Source organism: Leuresthes tenuis, unplaced genomic scaffold (assembly GCF_036924035.1).
Source record: "Leuresthes tenuis unplaced genomic scaffold, fLeuTen1.0.hap1 SCAF_11, whole genome shotgun sequence".
Lineage (NCBI taxonomy): Eukaryota > Metazoa > Chordata > Actinopteri > Atheriniformes > Atherinopsidae > Leuresthes > Leuresthes tenuis.
Window position 1 is genome coordinate 18893764 of NW_027325365.1, and position 17300 is coordinate 18911063.

The following is a 17300-nucleotide window of genomic DNA, read 5'->3' on the forward strand; positions in this document are numbered from 1 at the left end:
CTGTTTAGAGACAGCAGCTATGCTCCAGAAATGACTTGAACCACCTTGCACAAATCTACATATTATGCTGGCGTTTATGCAGCACAGACACTGACAATGAGTTATGAATATAAAGGAGTTAACTTGCAATAGTGCACTTGTTTCACCAAGATAGTGAAATTGAACATCACAGCCTGTTCTTCACTCCAGTCATTCTTTGTGTAAAAGTAACATTTGAGGGAGAGTAACGATATGAACATTGTTTTTATTTTCCTTTTCTTTCTTTTTTTTTTCTTTGGTTTTGTTTTAATAATCATATGGTTAGTATTTCTGATTTCTAAATCTGCTGGACTTTTTTTTTTTCTGAATAGAGAAATAAGACGTAACACATGAGCTCACTGTGCCAACTACCTCGTTGCTCAGCCCTGAGTTCAGTGCAGCGGTTTCAGCTATGCAGCGAGCGTTAGCCATTCATCGTCTCCCCCTCTTAATCTCACTTTGAAGTCCCAGAGGGGTTGCATAAAGTTGAAGGCTATTCCACACGCTAAAGATGTACTGAAGAGTTTACAGAATAACCGAAAGTGATCACATGTAGACAAAATTACACAAGAATTTGTTTTGCAAAGTCCTTTTGATATGCTGATCAAACTGACCCTGCAACAATTGGCTTTTTCATGCTTCAGAAATGAACACGGATGTAAAGTCGTCAATATAATAGATTTTTTTTCCCTCAAATGCCCCATTTATATAGTGTGTAAAAGAGGCTGTAAAACTGTTCCCTGTGAAACTATTGATATCATCCAATGACAGCTTTGATGTGATTCTGCCTCTGGTGAGTCTGGTTTGCCTTCTAGGTCTTGGCCATTTCTATGCTAGTAAATAGGTCAGTGTGACTGTGGCTCAGCAGGGGGTTTTAATACATGCATCGACTTAGTGCGTGTATGTGTGCGTGAGAAGACTGCATGCATGCACACACACCTGGGTCTGATTCCAGACTGGGACAGCAGGTCTGAGGAGGTATTCCAAATCAAAGCCAGCTTCCTCAGATCATGTGCAGTTATCCAAAACAGCCTGACAAGGATCTCTGGCTTTGGTCAGACCGCCTGATAAGGAGTGACAGCATGAGACAGGCAACACAGGCACAAAATTGCCTCATATACAAACAGTTATGCACAGACAACCGTGCATGAGAACTTGGACTCCACTCAAACGTTTGGTCACACCCTAGCTAGTCATTTTTAATGTGTATGTGTCCAATTGTTTGCGTGCATACAACAGACAATTAGACAATGATGCAACCATTATGTAAAGAGACAGAAAGTTCAGAGAAAGCTGGGAGTCCTTTTGTGGAAAAACACTACCTCTGATTTTTTTGTAAGACTCCTCTGTATGGTTATTGACTTTTAAAGAATTTCCAATTTGCACTTTTGCATCAACACTAGTTTTTCCTGAACGGGCTGATTGAGAGAGCAGACAAGAGGCGCAGCTGAGCTCTGTTCCTCGCTTTGTTTTCATCGTAGACTGTGCACAGCTGATGCTATGCTATCTTTACCACTCTGTCTACGGTCATTACAGGCATTTTTAGAATTCGGATGCATGTGTTCTCAAGTGTGTCTGTTGTATTGTTTGTAAGTTAACTTCCCCCCAGGTTGAATAGAAAATATGTGTGCGAGTGTGCTTGTGGGGCGATAGCCTTGCAATTTTTGTGGGTGTATTTCATTTAAACTCAGCAGGATGGAAAGGAGTCAGAAGTGCTTATGGTCAGCTGTCCTTGGGGGTTGGGTTGATTCTGTTAGTCTTTGCACATCTGGCCACTGAAGCCACTTCCGACTCTAATTAGGATTTCCTGAGACTCAATAAAGGGGATTATTGGCCTGAAAAAACACCGGGGCAGACTCTTCCACCTTATGTCACCTTCTTGCTGCAGCTGCTACGGTCATTACGCTGGTCGGACCTACTGTCGCACTCCACTAGAGGTGTACAATGGCACGGTGACATACAACAACATAGACAAATCAACCATTTCCTTGCGTTTTGTTTCTTCCTACTTATGTCTCTTGTTTGTGACATGTAAAACGCCGATATTCAGTCCCTGCTCAAGCGTCTCCCACTACTGAAATTAATCAAACCCTTTATAAATGATGTCGGAGAAGAAAGAGAAAGTAAAATTCTCCCAAAGAGGTTGACGAGAGACTCCCTAGTTTTTATACCAAGATGTGGTTGGGTACAAAGCCTTGGAACAGAGTGCCACATTGATAGGAGGTCCTGAGAGGCTGCTTGTGTGGCAAGAGTGATCACACAGTTAATATTCAAAGGACTGAGTCCGTTATAAAAAAGCCACTAAATAAAGATTGACAAAGCGCGTCGTCCTAACAAAGGCTTCTCCCTAAGTAGGCTGCATATATAGCACGAAAAGCAGTGAACGGATGGGCATTGCCGGGGGTGGTCATGTATAGAGTCTATAGAGAGTTATTAAAGCAGTGCCTCCAGCTCCTCATCAGCCACCCTCACAGTTAACTGCAAACTCAACCACACATGACGCGAGGTGTTAATTAATTTCTTAATTTTGACACAAGTCTCAGCAGAGTTAAATTGTTTCAACACACCCACATCAATTCATGTAAACTACATAGTGTTGTTTTATTTAGCTTTTTTCTTCCCAATTAAATCTGCACTGTTGCCATTGGTTTCCATTTGATAGCCCACTGCAATCTACGTGCTTCGTGTTGAGTAAAGCAAATTCCCCTCTACATCACTGCACACACACTCACTCTGCACATATACACACAGACAGTTACTTCAACCATCTAAAACTAATTATTCCGCCCCTGGTTTTCTGTGCCAGCTTGTGATGTCACCCACTGAGGGACAGTGGGGCTGTTGGCTCGGTGCCTGAAGGCAGCCATGCTGACGAAAAGGAGAGAAGAGGAGAGGAGAAACGATGAGAGGAGGAAGTTTGAAAGAGGATTAGCAGTTGAGAGGTTTGCAAAGTAGGAAAATGTTGGGAGACCCCCAGAGTTTTGGCAAGCCCCTATGTTGGGGCTGCAGGGATTAACCAACCTGCTCCTCTGGTGAAGCCACAGAACCCAGTCTTCTACTTTCTGCACGATCCCCATCTCTGAAAGACATTCAACCAACACATTTAAGGGTGACAAGGAAACACAGAGGAACTCTGAGGGCAAGGTCCCATGAGGACTCCCCCTGGGATTAACCTAGCTGCTTCTCTCTTCCTATTATTTCCACTGGCATTCACTGAGCCTGTGCTGAAGCCTATTCATCTCCCCCTTACTTGTTGCATAACAATACATCCTGCCTTGTCCAGCAGCACTGGAGCTGTTGGTAAAACAAGGCACCCTTGGGCCCCAGAACCCCTGAGCCAAGGCCCAATTCCTTGTGTTATGGGGGAACCTTTTGACGCCGTAGCTGTTGGTTGAGTGACTGGACATTTGGGGCACACGTCATAACTGAGTGAAGAATTAATGAATGGCGTAAAACTTTGTGATGGCTTAAAGAAATACTTCATCATGATGGGAAATAATTATCCTTTCTGGCCGTGTATGATTGGTAATTTTTTTCCTCTGTAGAGTGGCTGGGGTAACCATAAGAGACCACCACAAAGTACAGTTGAAGTATTTATCTAAGAGTAAAACTATAGATTACCTCAGCTAAGTATAAAGATTAGAAGGCTAAGAACAGATGGAGCTTTTTCTTTTTTTTCTTTCTTACTGTACAATCAACAATTTAGATGTGATATTAGTGAAATTTTAACATTACTGTTGACACATTTACAAAATTAGCATGCAGATACTATATAAGAAAATGTACTATATATATAGAAAATGAATAAGTCCCAGAGTAATATCAATTAAATGTGAAATGATCAAGAAATGTAACTCCGCGAAAGAATAAGTATGAAATTTCTTCTTAGGAACACTCAATAAGATACTTGAAGAACACTATATTGAGTAAAAAGGCTCCAAAACTTCATGAAAATACATCAAATAACAATGGCAAAATTCAGCACGCTTCTGAAATCCAAGTAGCCTGACTAAACAATGTTATAAACAAACTGTGCACATGAGAAAATTAGAAAAATAAACAGAATGTGAACATTGACAAAGATGGAAAAGGACACGAAAGGATGATGATAAACTAAAATCATGCTAAACACTGTGGCAGCAGTAATCAGACCAAGCCCTTAATTAGACATATGACGGCTGTCCTAAATAGATCCCACAGACGGTATGCTACTTGCACAAACTAGTGTTGACAAACAGATGGGCATGTGCATCAGGCTTGGCACAGGATTTATCAGTGGAGATCAGAGTTTCTGTGATAGCACACTGCATAATGTCAGCCTCCATGGATGATGTTCAAGATTAGGAAAAAAAAAAGAATTGCTCAGTTTTAGGTACAAAATTACAAAACTGAACTTTACTTAAAAGCATAAAAGATGCCTTATAAATTCTCGCTTTTCACCTAACCCTAACCCACCTGAGCCTTTTCTTCCTCTGTGTACTGGTTATTTATGTTACTCTAAGATCAAAGTGTTTCCATGGGTCGGTGGTAACCCTGTGCATACACAGAGCACCTAGGCCAGTTTTTATGCTATTAAACATATATGTACATGAGTCATTTCAATCTCAAAATTCAGTTTCGTATGATTTTAATTTGACTAATGTGTTTACATGTGGCCCCATGGTGGACTGGTGACCTGTCCAGGGTGTACCCCGCCTCTCGCCCAATGACTGCTCGGATAGGCTCCAGGCCCCCTGCAACCCGACCGACGGATATAGAAAATGGATGGATGGATGGTATCATAAATGCCTGTGATTGCACCATTATACTGAATGACAAAATGATTTTAAGTCTCCAGAAAGATTGCAGAGGAGTGATAGTCCAGCATGATGTTGGTGATCCATAAAGATAAAAAAAGTTTTTTGATCAATTTTCATATGAAAAGTACCAAACTGTTGAAACTGTGTAATCATTAAGTGCGCATACAATTGTGAATAATGTGACTTTTCTCTGTTGTAGACAGAAAATAAATAGATGTATTAAAATGTTCTGTTATTCTTTGAAGTGTTGCTAACAGTATGAAGTTGTTTCTCTAATCTGGTTGTCATGACTCAAACAAAACAAAACCATCCCCGCTGTCACTGACAAGAGGATCTCAAAGCAGTGAAAGGAGAGCAACAGGACGAGATAGAAATGACTTAATGTGAATCAGATAAATGGGACGCCAGCATGGGTTTCTTTACCTCTTCTCTGGAAATCACGTGCAAAGCCTCTCTCCCTTCCTTCCTCTTGCTCTGACACAAGGAGATCTGGCATGTTTGGCAAGGGGAGAATAGGGAGTGAACAAAGGGATGAGTGACCAATGCAGAGTTGCAATGACCAGCTGAGTTATTTGGTCAAAACCCAGCAAAATGGAGGGACAGACTGTTGCTAGGTTGTGCTGTGAGAAAGAGGGAGCACTCTGGCTGAGCTCATTGAAAAGAACAAGCCCTCTGTTTACTCACAAAGATATACCACTTTAGAAGCACTGCGATTACCACCAATTAGTATTATTACCCACTATTACCTCCCATCATTCTCTTTGAGGCTTCATTCACCACTCAACCTGCTGAAGGGGATCTAAAGAACTTACCAGTAGGATGGAAGGAGGCATAACCGATAGTGAGTGATGGGTGAAAAAATATATTTTTATGGAACAGGACGATTCCATGGATTCACTGAATTGCTTGCCGTCTTTACCAAGACGTTGCTGTGTTATAAGTTACAGTATTATTACCCACGCAACACACTATTCACGATTCAACCACAATTTGTATTGATGTGTTTGTTCACTACTTAGAAGTCAAAGGTCCAACGCGGTATCAGTAGGGCCTCCTTGTCTGTGACAACTATGGCGTTACACACCAGAACACACAAAACTCATTCTTAGAACAAAGCGCACTCTTTCTGTCACGTGTATACCTCTGACTGAAGTAGATTGTAACAAAAAGACATATAGTGTAAAATGTCAGAACGTCAGGATTCAGTAATCTATGGATTACACACCACAATCTATGGATAAAATAATTTGAGATGTTTTCACAGATTCTCACTACATTTTATTTCTTTACTTTTGTCTATATGTTAAACGAGGAATACTGATGTTCCAACATGAACACTGGCTAAAACTTTGGTTGCTTACAGATAGTTAATAAAATTGTTATTCAATGTGGCATATTTAATACTTGAAGTAGTCTCCAGAAATAGCTTGGAATGTTATTTAAAGATTACCGTGTTGTTTGTAAAGATTTACATATTCAGATTAATCAGATGGGACTAAGGATGGGATCCACAATGAGACAGGCTGGTAAAATCTGTAAAGTATCAAAAGATGTCCATAATGGGTTTTGTACCTCTATGCAACAAAAAAAAAGTTCCATTCCTATATCTTATTGTGAAAAAAAAAATCAAGAGATAACGAGTTTGGTAGAACCAAAAGGAGCTCAGACATTTGGGGAAGGAGAGCATTTCGGCTTGTAGATGTCAACTGTAAGATACAACTGTATGAGCACGAGAGTCTAGAAAAGATAAGGAAGACCAGATCTGTGCGCTGCTTCTCGTGAGTATGCCGCAGTTGCCTCTGGCTTTGTGTTATGAAGGCTAAAGGAAACAGACTCATAGGATTATCTTGGGCTCGGCCTGAACAGAAACCACAGAGTCTGAGGAGTGAAAGATATAGGAGTAAAGAGAGACCCCCAAAAGGATAAGGTAAAACAGAGAAAAGAAAAAAGAAACCCATTAAAATTTGTGGGTTGAACCCCTAGAGGCCAATGTCTTGTTTGAAGAGCCCTGAGGTTAAAGTCAGAGGTCACAGGTTAGGCACAGAGGTTATCAGCAACTGTTTGGGGTTAACTACAACGGTCTGACTAAATGGGCACTTGCACCGTTAAACTGATTAACCCAGTGAGGGTATTCAGGGGAGTGCAAGCTCACATCCATCCTACAGACACAAGTGCTGGGATCTAGTCTGTACTCTGGCCGAATCACCGCGGGTTGTACGCCTGGTTGTTCTGGGTGTGTCTGAATTTGGAGCTGGAGTGTGAGAGGAAGTCAGTGGGGAGCAGAGGTGTTGAACCCTGTCATCCTGTTGTTAGTGGTCACACCTGCCCGTTGTTCCCACAGAGAGTGAAGAATTAACAGGAGGTGCAGTGTTTGTATATTGAGTCCAGTAAAATTAAACTGAGAGGAACCAGTTAATTATTCTATAACCAAAACAGGACATGGACATAACTCATATTGGACTGCCCAAGGGTTTTGCAGAATACATGTGGCTACAACAGACACAACAACCCTCCCAAATACAGCCACTTGTATACAAATACACATACGTGTGAATGATAATGGCAGGGATCTTGTTTCACGCCTCCCTCATTCAGCTGGGGGATGAACCAGAGTGCATTCTTAATTCTTAATGGCCTTCCAACTGTGACTTAAGTAAAAGGTCAAAAGGAGGAGGAGGGGACAAAGGGGAGGTGTTGAGAAGAAAGGGGGAAAGAAGGAGACAGTTCATTTAGAAATGGCCAGGTTCTTCACACGGACATGATTCCAGACACAGAACCATTATTTTTTTTGTTCCATTGTGTATCATTGTGATTTTCACCATGCTGAAAAATAGTTTTTTTAATCCATATAATGCATTTGACGATTACTCGCCATCATCTTAACTAATTCTTGTGCATATGTATCAGGACTGCAGTTGTGGCACACTTCAGACCCTCACAGCGAATCTGTCCATGTAAAAAATCTCTGCTTCACCTTGGTATCGTCATTGTTTTGGCTCTTGTCACACAGGGGACCCCACATTGATTACTGTATGTCTCAGGCTGATCCCAGTCATCTCCAGTGAAGCGCAGAGGAGTCACATATGAGACATTGCAGTTGTAATGCTTAGCTCTTACAAATACCGTGTTCAAGCACAAACTACACGCCTGATTACTCCCATCGTACATAGTAACAATGTGGCCATCAAAGTAGTTAAAAGTGGCATGATGAGGCATATTAGAGCTATAGGGTCCAGGGGCACAGATCTGGGCACAGAGTAGGTTATTCATATGTGGGCCCTTTGAACCATGACTGGCAAGAAAATCCCTTTGAAGTGCTGTTTGGTGAGCCCTAAAATCTAAAGCTGGTTTAACATGTTGAAATGGATCTTTTGTATTCTTACTCAGTGACCACATTCGGTATGCACAAAGAGGGCATTCCCACAAAGTCGTGTTTGGTTATTACTGCTTTAACTTAATTGCATAGAGCAGAGGATTAAACTGCGAATCAAAATGACATGTTTAAGTGTCTTTGTTAATTCTTAGCCAGTTTACCACCACATACTTTATATGGGTGTGAAAACATGGGAGGGTGACAAACTGTGTAGCCACAGTACTCCAGGGGACATAATAACATAGCACTCCCATAAAAATAACAGAAAGCTAAGGGTACTTATTACAGCTTGAAGAGCTATGTGTTGTTCTGTCAGAACAGGTTTCAAACAAATTAAGATGACCATCAGTTTTGAAACTGTTGAATGTTTCTAATATCAGTCACAACTACAAACTGGTTGTTTTGTATGTGTTGCGAGGGTAGCAATAAGACATATAGCAATGTCATTACTTATCCACAACCATTCATCTTGCAGTCCTTTTCCCACTCCCATTTCCCCAGGTGCACTGGGCAGGACTTTGCCAAGCAATGCTAATTATGAGCTTGTTGGTTTCTGTATTGTATATCACACAAAGGGGGATTTGCTCCATGCCAAAAAACAGCCCTCCACAAACTGCATAGAAGCATGCATGCCTGAATTGCTGCTCATGTCAAAGCATTTATTCTGTCCTCTCATTTAACAATATTGATTATAGCAATGCAAAAACTGTAACAAACACATGTCCAGTAATTATACTGCTTAACAAATATTAAAACTATCATTTAAAAAAAAATACTGACAGATATTGATCAACAACAAACAAGTAAAATCTTAACATAGTTTGAAAGTAATTAATGAAGCAGTCAGCTATGTCTATGAAAATGTTCAAAAGTCGTGGTTGGGGAGTTTGGCTGGTCAGAAATAACAATGTTAAAAAGAAACGGTTCCATCAACATCAATCTTTTCACTGTATCCATTTACTGTGTATGTCCATCTTACACCATGAACTTGTAAATAATTCCTGTTTGTGTTGCTTGTCAGCGCAGGCAGCCAGTATATCGACACTATTCATCTGTACAGCCAGAGATGAAAGCCACTCAACCGAACTGAAGCAAATATGACAGCAGCCACAGTCCCCATTGTTCCAGAGCTGAGTTGTTTCTCCATTTTGTTTTGGCCTGAAATTTACCACACTTCAAAGTAACAACGCATTTGGATCAAGATGTTTTCCACCAGTCCCTTCCACGCTGTTGTTGAAATCTTTTTTTTTTTCTCATTTAGAGTTGCTGGAACAGCCAACATCCTTCAGACCAGCGTGTGCTTTTCAATTTTTTTTTGTAGAAAATTAATGGCCCTTATCTGCAACAAACACGTTCTCTTGTGTTCATGTCAGTGCTTAAGTCTGAGCCAATAACCACCTCTTAATGTACACGCACTTCCCCTCTTGGGGCTGAGTTCTGCTTTTCTCCAGTTCTAGGCCTTCACACCCTTTTCCAGCAGCCTGTGGATTCGTTTTCACTATGAAGGCAGACCCATGGAAAGTAGGCTCTGTACATGCATCTCTAATTTTTTACTACTTTTTAAGTAGATAAACCTCCCCACACACAAGCTGAAGAAGATGGCCTGTTGATGGTCTAGTTGTCTGTCACATTAGCCACCACAATGGTCTTCTTCCTGTTCACATGTTATTACGACAGATTTGTTTATTTCTCAGTCCCTAAGAAATATTTGTTGCTCAGATTAACGGACACATGCTAGCGTGGAGCATATATTTGCTAGCTTTGATTGCTGTCTCTATTTAACCGAATTCTCGTTTGTTCTTTTGTTAAGTGTCCATGTTTAAGTGATAGTTCTGTCAGATTAAATATGAAGTGTTTGGCTTCTTGTGACTTGAGGCTGATGTTAACTAACACCACACTTTTATAATGGATATCTGTAACATCTGTTTTTATCTGCCAAAGTAACAATGCAACTAATATTTGTGACAATTGTCCCTTGTAGAGTACAACTATAAATGAATAAAGCATTAGTTCTCTATAACCAGGTGTTTTTATTGGCAGAGGGCAACAAAGCACAGGATGATCATTTTAAAAATGTCACATAATAAGTTTGTAGTGTCAAGACTCTGATTTAGTACTCATGTCTCATTGTATGCCATTACTTCTCCATGAAAAGGCTACATACTAAATGTTATTTATTACCACAGCCTGCAAGAAGAGCCATGCCACAACACAGCACAGAAGAAAGGGCTTTACACAAACTAGCAAACCTCCACAAGTTTTTGAGCTTGTGTGAAAGCTGTACATGATCAGTCAGTAAAGTAAAGATACAAACAGTCAACTTTCAACTTGACAGGTGATTAAAGACTGGGGAGTCTACTTTGTGGTGTCTGCGCTGTCAAAGGTCGCCCTATCCATTTCCTCAATGACCCTTGTTACTCCATCAGCAACCCTTGACCTTTAACCCTCCCCCATACATGAGCCGACCTTCCAGGGGCTTTTTCGTGGGGAATACTCAAAGCTGTGCAGAAAGGTTACAGACTTGTTGATAAGAAATGTAACATTTTTAGTGAGACAACTGCAACTTTGTTGGGAAATTTCTCCACACTTCAAAATGAAAGTCTCTGACTCTTGATATTTTCACTTTGCATTCTTCCAGTCAGCAAAACATAAGCTGTTGTGATTCCTGTAATTGTTTTACAGGAGATAACACAGGAAAAAGAGAGGATGTGGTTTTCTGAATCTGAACAGCTTGCTGATAAATCAAAAAATAAATATCTTTGACTTTACAGGGACCAAAGGAATCGAGTGAGGAAAACTTTTAGATTGACTCTTTAGGCAAAGTCAATTCAGCCTCGTTGGTGGCCTTTAACCATAGCAGCTTTGTTTGGGTGCTGTTACAAACCATCTCCTTGCTTGGTGAAAGTACTCTTTTTTTGTAGAACAAGTACAGGCATATCAAAGGCCTTTCTTCTTCTAATAAAGAATATCTTCATGTCAGAAAGAAAATATAGACAAATGATTTATTCATACTGATATGGGGATTAGTCTTAAATGTTCTCAAAAGAATTCAGTTTGTGATATAATTCACACTAACAGGCCAGCGCATCCACAATAATGGTCAGGCCTGTTCCTGACCTGTTTATGTGACTGCATATGTGTTTATAGTGTGTTCTCTAGTGTGTAATCTCCAGAATTTTTTGGTTTTACTCTGTGGCAAGAGTAGTGGAAGTAGTGGTCGACAAGTTGCAGTTACGCCTTTTCCTCTGGAATCTTTCCCTGTCCCCTCCACAGCCGCCTTGGTTCAACCCTTTTCCGACCTATGCTGTGTATACACAGATAGATACATGTGGATACAAGACTGCACATGTGCTCTTTCCCATAAAGTACATGCATAAAGTACAGCAATTACCTTTACTCACCCAAAAGAAGAAAACAAAAATGTCAAAGCAGTCTTTTAAAGATCAAAGCTGGCCTAGAAAGGCCCAACCCTGAGCAATGTTGGGTAAGAATGACAATATTTACCAAATGTTGTCAAAAATGGATTGGTCAAACACAGTCAAATCAAAAGTGTATTGTATCTTGAAATGAGCCCCAGTTTCCGCAATATTCTACAACTGTGCGTGTGTCATATAAACAGGATATCTAGAGAGGAAAAGCACAGGGTGGGAAAAGACGGGGGAAAGCAAGGACTGGAAAAAACTGCATTTACAAATAGTTGTACAATTACTGTATGAAAGGAACTACTCAATCACTACATTGGAGAAAAAGCAAATATGCATATCAAAATAAGAAGACAACCCCAGAACTGCTTCTCCTATGAACTATGGCTGGGAGCTGTGAGAGGAGATGGTGAATGAGATATGAAGCATCCCACCAAAATCCAGCTCTGTGCTGCTGCTGCTGCTTATTATTAGTATGAAGCTTATCGTCTCAAAGTTAGTCTAATCCTTTATTGTGGCATGGAAGCTGTTACATAAGTTGGAACAGCGTCAATAAGACAGACAAGGGAAAGTTCTCACACACACTGGAAGGGCCATAATGAGATGGTCTTGACATATAAACTGTCAGCATGTAATGCAAACAGGAGCAATAAGTACACTTCAAACACATGGGCTTCCTCTTAAGCTGCTTATATGAAGTAGGAGTGGAGACCTCTGGTTTTAGGGTGAACAGTGGTGTATTGTACCCTGAGCCTGCTGAGAGGCTGATTTCTTCTCTCTGGTGGTGACCTTAATTCAGAACAAAGTGTTCTCTCCAACCATGACTGTCTCACAAGGTACTGGCTATTACGCAACCAGAGGGGTTAGTGATGGATGATCCATTTTTCTGGATAAAAGGTTTTGAAAAATGACTTCTACGTGATAATGGGGTACAGCAAGTCCTATTTGCTCGAGGCTGGCCGTAGGTCAATTATGCTGTAACTGTCACTGATCTGGAAAACCATTTGAAATATGAAGAGGAGCTCAGACAGAGAGCAAAAGAGGCTGTACAGTAACTTCCAGGTAAATGACTAGTCCTATTAATCAGAATAAAGAGGACCCACCACATATAGGCAGAACCCTGATTAATTTGGTAGAATGATCTGAGCTTGTTATTGCTTTAGTTTTCTAACTTGTATGCTCACAGTGCATGTATTGTTATCATAATTAACCTCTGATAGCTTTCTTTTTTTTCCTCGAGATTTCCACCTTAATTAGTTTAAAACAAAGAAATGTGAAAAAATAACTACTCTGTTTTCAGTAGAAAAGAGGAGAAATGTAAGGGAATAATGAGAATGAGTTAAAAGAAACAATAAAGATTCTAAATGGCATGGAATTAGTGGTAAATCTAAATAAAAAATGATAAAAGATGAAGACAACACCACCACAAAAGATACCAAAGATAAGAGACTGAAGTAATTGAAGTCATTTAATGAGCAAATAAAGGCTAAGTGTGCAAAACTGCAAGACTAATAAAAGAGTGGTGATTTCAAAATGAGAGTGACTGCGCTTGTCACCAACTTACTGATCTACAGCAGTATACTGGTTCATGTTAAATGAACAAAAAATATCAAAATCCGGGTAACCAACTGTGCAAAATAACCTATGTATACAAACACACACAGAAGAGTCAAGATGTTCCCCAACTAGCCAGAGGGAGCATCCTCTAATCCTTCTCCAACCTAGACATCTTGTCTCTGAGACTGCACATCACTCAATGTCCCCTCAGGTGGATCTAAATGAGATCTGGCAAAGCCAGGATCAGTGGTGTAGTCCATCCAAAGATGAGTTTTCATGGGAGCTTTACTCCAAACCCTGGGAGAAGTTACATCTTCACCATTAATCTGCACTGCAGCGTGCAGCATCACAGTGGCATTCGTGAAACATTACAAACGCAGAGAGAGAGAGAGAGAGAAATGACAATCCTCATATGAACTGGGATTTCGGCCAGAGGTGGGTGCTGTTGCTAAGTGGAGAAATTCCCAGATATTAAATTAAAGAAAAGATCGGAATTAAGAGGGGTCATTCAGTCAGTTACTGTTACGAAGACTGACAGCGGCTGTGATGAGAAGAGTCACCAGGTCCTTTCACTTTCTTCTTAGCAGAGAGAGGAGCAAGGGGAGACACGGGGAAAAGGGAGCAGGGTCAAGCAGTCACAGGGACAACAGATTATGAATGCAAAGATTTAAAGGAGGCACCAGGCAGGTCCTGACGTCTTGACTGCAGACACCAGTGCTGACGTGTCCCCTCTCTGCTCTCTGACACCACAGTGGGCACAGCTAAAGTCAAGTGCAATGACATAAAAGTATTTCTGCAAGCTAGATTTTGAGGATCTGATTTTAGTTTTTTTCCCACGTGCTCGCAACTTCAAATCTTTCACAATGGGGAGATTAGAGTGATAAAAACTCCAAACAAAACATGTCTGAAGCAGTGTGATAATGTCTGACCTAAAACTGTACAACTTGAGACAGGAACAAGCTGCTGAAATCACTGCATGTTTGTGCATACTTGTTACGTTCAGACATAACTTCCAACCACAAAATTCATGGCTATAAAACATCAGTCTGTACCTGACAAATGTCTTAAATAAAGGCCAGGAACATGAATCTAACAACCTGAACCTGATCATTAACCTGGCTGGCAGCAAAGTCCAAAATCTGCCTGTTTCTCTGCTTAAGAGTAGTTTTGCAACACATTTCGCTTATGTAAAAGCTCACCTCTGACAAAATGGGGACTGTTATGCTTTGAGTGAGATGCATAGAAATAAGACAAGATATATCTCACTATGTTAGTGTGTCAGTCGCAGCATGCTAGTTTGTCCAACAACAGTAAAGTTGCTCTTGAGGAAATGCCTTTTTTCTGTCTGCCTCACAGAGAGGGAGCTTATAGCGACAAATATGTCTGTTGCTGCAGGCCATCTGGTAAAGCAAAGAAGTATTGCACTCATGCAGAACTTTTGGTTGTCTGCCCTACCATTTAATCTAAATAAATCTATTCTCTTTTCTCATTATCGACACTTTTACATATGTGGCTATTTGTACTTGCAGCACTCAGTGTAGTTAGTTCAAATATCATACTCAGTTTGCCCTCAAGGTCAAATTCAACATCATTATTAACCTAATTTGTGATTTAAAAAGATGTTTGTGTCTACTTTTATCCAAATACCCAAATGAATACATATCTTCCTGCAGGGCTGGAGTGTTCATTCTGAATTATTGGACGTCTGGAAAACTCCAATAACACAACCATAAAATCAAGAGGACTCATTGATCTGAAAGCCTGAAAATGTAATTGGGTTATGTGAGCCTTTTTGTTCCAGAGCAGGAAGAAGGAAGAAGATACATTTTTTTTTTCATCTAGAATGTAAAAACACTTTGCATAGAAAGACAGACAAAAAGAAACAAGTAAAAAGGTAAGCGAGAACACTTTGAAGAGATGTGTGCCCAGCTTTGATTGTGTGCATAGTTGTGGGATGTAACACTTTTGAACATATCTAAAAACACTCAAAAACATATTTCCCTCTGAGCCCTGCACATGAATAGCCTGTCACTGAAGAAGCCACAAAAACGCAACAAGAAGCCAACAAAAGTCAAGTGACAAGGTACTGTCACAGGACCTAACAAGGATAAGACTGCATGTTTTTATGTACTATCATATATATATAAATAGATAGATATATGATGAACACACATAAAGCCAACTAAATAAATATTATAAGTGAATAAAAACAAAAATCATTTTGTATTCACCATCACAGCTAATGAGCCAAGTGACTGAAAAGCGATTACAGAAGATATTATTAGAAATCTGATTCAGGCCAAAAAACTCAAAAAACTGATTTTCAGTTAACTTTGATTTAGCTGAAGAGAATTTGGAGATGTCCAGCTGCCAGCTACATTTGAGAGGTCCCCCGGCCTCACAGGTAAGTAATGCTGTGTACCATGAGTATAACAATTATAAAACACAGAACTGAACTTTTAGATTAGGTCTCTTAAATGGAGCAAGTAAAGAAATCCACATGTAGATCCCGCTGGTCAGAAAATGCACCATCACCAGTTGATACCTGTTTTGGTTCAAAAGGTAAGAAGTAAACTTCTTAAGTGCTAACACCAGTAATGATGAGCCATTTTGCTAACTGATCAATAAAAGTATTGTGATCAACTGTATGAAAATCTGTGGGCAAATCTAAATGAGCTAAAGTGGAAATTTTACCTGTAACTAAGAGCATAAGAATATCATTATTAACTCAATTAAGAGGAAGGCTGTCTCAGTGATATGTTTCAGGGGGAAACCTGACTGTTATTTGTCAAATATGTAACTTTATTCGATCTTTTCCAACAGTGACACATGACAGTAAAATGTTTCTCTTAAGTCATGCACAGTAAGACATGTACGGCTTGTATCCCTAAGCAACCCCGGTATTCCAAAGCAATACAAATAATCTAGGTCATCAGTGTGCACTGGATCTTATTCTAAATGTAATGGGCTCCAATAATTCAGGCCACTCATTTGGTCAAAGAATATTCTGTCCTGCCAATTAAACAGCACAACAGACTCCAAATATGTCCAAGTTTTGGTGAGAGTTTAATAAAGACCAGTCTAAATTGATCTGCGAGTGAGCAAACCTCTTGCCCTCACGTGTTTCCTAAAATAGCTTATGAGAAAAGAGGCTCTGTTGTGTGGGGCTGTCAGACTCTTTGGGCAAGAGAAGATGTGCTCACTCTTACAGCCTTCCCAGTGACTGCAGAATGCACAAAGATAAAGCATGTCATAAGCAATTGCCATAGACACAAAGTACCCATGACATCATTCTGTGTACAAGTGACCCCCAAGCAGAGCGAAGAGTGAGAGCAAACGAGGGGAACGTGTGGAAGAGTACACAGACCCAGCACTCTCAGCATGCTTTGAGCACACAGAGAAAAAAACAACGTGGGCAATGATGTCAACTGCTTTCCCATAGAGGGACTATAAGAAATACTAGGGTGCAGAAAGCAGAAGCTCCCTTGTCCACATCTTTAAGGCAAAAATGGCATGTTAATGAGTACCATTTAGTGAGCCCCACTCAGCAGTGTCATATCAAATATGAAATGAGTAAATGTAGTGCATAATTATATAGGTTTTCAATCAAGTTAATCTTAAGGTTTATTACTACTCTGTGAGCTGATATGACTCTGAAACATTTTAGTGTACGTAGGAACGGGCTTTTTCAACGATGTGAAATGAGCAACAAATTAATAGCAGAACACAAACCTTAGAAGACAAGTCCTTGGATCATGCTAACAATTATAGCTACGCATGAGTGCCTTGCTAAACTAAAAAAAACAACAAAATCATGTGCACAGCCACTTTGTAGGGCTCCATGTCTTTCAAATGTCTTTACAGAGGTTGCCCTCTGTTGGTCATTATGTATCTTGCATACATACCATTTTCACCACAGTACTTGCACGACTGAATTATCTTTTTCTGGTTGTTGTTCATATCACACGTGAACATGTTGAAAACAGATTAATAAAACTATCACACAAAGGAATAGTTGTTCATAATGCTAGAAGTTTCTCTTGGTCAGTGTTAGGAAATCTAGCCTTTCTTGAATTCAGTTTGGAAACATTAAGACAAAATGTATAAATACTGTGCCCCCAGCTTTATTTT